At 36.1% G+C, this 3,357-nt stretch overlaps 1 pseudogene; it reads left to right on the forward strand.

Moving 5' to 3' along the window:
- Positions 1-3,059: 3,059 nt before the first annotated feature.
- LOC102862884 overlaps positions 3,060-3,357 on the forward strand; it is a 7,337-nt pseudogene continuing 7,039 nt past the window's right edge.

Raw genomic sequence — 3,357 nt, forward strand, 5'->3', positions numbered from 1 at the left:
GACTGGGTCTGATCTCCAGCCACACCAGAGAAAAAGGAGCACACCAAGCCACAGAAGAAAACATCAAGAGAGGTGGGGGCTCTGTGCTGAGAATGAGCACTCCCCATTACCTGTGTGGAGACAGGGCTGAGGTATTCCTAGGGTTGTAGATACCTCCATCAGGAGTCCTTGCATCCGTGGCTTTGGGGCCATCCAAAAAAAACCCAAATTAAGCCTTCTCAAAAATAAGAGAATATCAGAGACCTCATGAATACCTTAGAGCCAAGAAGGCAGATGATATCTGTTGATATGTAGACCTTCAAACAGATACAAATAAAAGTACAAATGATTGAAGAGACAATGGAAACCACAGATAAAGGAAATAACATAGAAGTAGATAACCAGGAAAAGATATAGTGATGAAGAGTTATTTGAACAGCTACAGAAGAAGGTGTAAATTATGGAAGAAGCAATGGAAACTAACAAGAAAGCAAATGCTCCTGAGACATGAAACCAGAAGAAATATATTCAGGAGGAGGAACTTGCACAAATAGGGAAGAAAATGCAAAATAAGGAAGAAAGAATTGAATACATAGATAAAGATATATAAGAACTTTAAAAAATCATCACAATACAGTTCTAGAAATAACAGAAAGGCATAAAAATGCAGTTCAGAACATTAAGACCAAAATGGTAGAAGTGTCCAACACATTGGAAGAACAAAAATGTAGACTAGAAGAGACGGAGCAGAGTCAGTGAGCTGGAAGGCAAGAATCTCAAAGGAAACATACTTGAAGAAATATCAGAGATGAGACATAAAGAAAATGAATAAAATATTATAATTATATAAGATGACGGCAAAAGGAATAACATATGTATGATCAGAATTCTAGAATATGAGAGGGTTAGGGAAGTCACTGAAAAAAATTGTGAAGAAGTACTAGAAGAAAACTTCCTGGGTATTATGAAGAACAAAGAAATCCACATTCAGGAAGCTCAGTGAACACCAAATAGACTAGACCCAAAAGGGAAAACACCAAGACATATCATAATGAAATTCTCCATCAGTGTAAAAGCTAAACAACACCCTGCTTGGACACGAATGGTTTATAGAACAAATAAAGAATGAAATAAAAAAGTTCCTTGAAACAAATAATAATGAAAACATAACATACCAAAAGCTCTAGGATGTAGTTAAGACAGTCATCAGAGAAGAGTTCACAGCAATAGGCAAACACGTAAAAAAACTAAGAAACAAGCAAAATTAATAATCTAACTTAATACCTTCATCAAATAGAAAAAGAACAAAAAACTAACACAAAAGCCTCTAGAAGAAAGGATAAGAATAAGAGCTGAAATCAATGAGATAGAAAGCAGAAAAACAATTGAAACCATCAGTAAGACCAGGAGCTGGTTTTTCAAAAGGATCAATAAAATTGACAAAAGCTTGGCAAACTTAAAGAAAAAAGGAGAAGACACAAATAACATTAGTAAGGAATGATAGATGTGACATCTCAAAAGAACCAGAGGAAATTAACTCTATAATAGTAGAATATTATGAAAAGCTAAACTTGGATAAATTTGAAACCTTAGAGGAAATGGTCAAATTTGAAAGTCATGCTCTACCCAGATTGATATGGTCAGATGTAGAACATCTGAACAGACCCATCCTGAAAGAAAAATTTTAAAAAAAACTTTAAAAAAAAACAAACCCTGAAAAGATCATAAAAAGACTTCTCCACAAAAAAGTCCTGGATAAGATTCTACCAAATATTCAGAAGATTTATTATCAAGTTTACTTAAGTTATTTCAAAACATAGAAAAAGAAAAATACTCTCAGAGACATCCTCTGAATAAAATATAATTCCAATACCAAAACCAGGCAAATATATTAAAACAAAACAAAACAGACACATACTCAAAACCAAAACCAAGCCTAACAGACAAATATGTTTTATGAACATAGACGCAAAAATCCTTAACAAAATGCTAGCCAATAGAATCCAAAAGCATGCACAAACGCGCACCCACGTGTGCATGCGCGTGCACACACACACACACACACACACACACACACACACACACACACACATTCATCATGATCATGTGGTATTCAGAAGAGGTATGCAAGGGATGATTCCTAAGCCCTGCAACTCTAGGGGGCCTTCAGCACCTAGAGGAGCAAGAGGAGGCACACTACTTCCCACCCAGGTTCACGTCCATAGCTGCAGCAGAACAGTTATTCTGTATTTTGATGAAAATTGTTATGAATTAACTTCAAGCTTTGGTAAAGCATGTGCCAGGGAGCTGCTGAAATGATGCACATTCCAGGGAGCACACACCAGGGAGTGAGGCACTGGGGACAAAGCATCAGGGAGCTATGCTAAAACTTGAGTTAGGTACTTTGTGAGGGGTCACTGCTGTTTGGCTGGATTGCGTGGGAGCCCTTAAGCTTAATCAGAGGGGAGTAAGACAGCTGGAGCTCATTCTTTTCTTTTTTTTTTTTAGAATGGAGAATCAATTTTATATTTTTTACATTTTTAAAAATTGTGATTTTAACAATAATTTACAAAAAATTTAGATTTTCATCCATTCATTGTTGTACATTTTCCTCCCTACCCTCCTCAGTTTGCTTTTAAAAAAATCATTCATTGTTGAAAAATTTCCTCCCTCACCCTCCATCCCAGTCTACTTTGCTATGCATCTCTTATTCTGGACTTATTCATACAAATAATGCCTAATCATGAATTCCTTTTAAACCATTTTCTTCCTTTTTCTGTTCCAATACAATGTTCATTTTGTATCCCTTCTTTTCTTAGTTTCCCCAAACCCTCATGTCAGTCCCGTTTTATCACAGCAGCATTATGCAGTATTTGTCCTTTTGTGACTGAAATATTTCACTCAGCATAGTATTCTCCAGGGTCACCCATGTTGTATAATATTTTATGAGTTCTTTATTTTTCAGTGCTGCTTAGTATTCCATTGTGTGAATATATCATAGTCTTTCTATCAATTATCTGTTGATGGACATTTGGATTTCTTCTATCTCTTTGCTTTTGTGAATAACAGCAACAGTAAACATGGGTATGTGTATATATCATTAGGTGGCAGCTCTGGTTTCCTTAGGGTATAATCCTGGTAGTGGGATTTCTGTATTATAAGGTATTTATATTTCCAGGTTGGTTTATCCTTTGTTTTTTTAAATAATGTTTTTTTTTTTACAGAGGTTTTGGATTTCCATTCATTCACTGCTGCAATTTTCTCCCTTCACACCCCTCCCCACCAGCTCGCTTCCCCCTCCGGAGAGAGAAAAAAAAAAGAAAAAAATTACTTCATTAGTATACAATTCCCACGTCCCTTCCCCCCACCCCCCACCCC

This window comes from Elephantulus edwardii, unplaced genomic scaffold (genome assembly GCF_000299155.1).
Source record: "Elephantulus edwardii isolate Elephantulus edwardi_28Jun2011 unplaced genomic scaffold, EleEdw1.0 scaffold00178, whole genome shotgun sequence".
Lineage (NCBI taxonomy): Eukaryota > Metazoa > Chordata > Mammalia > Macroscelidea > Macroscelididae > Elephantulus > Elephantulus edwardii.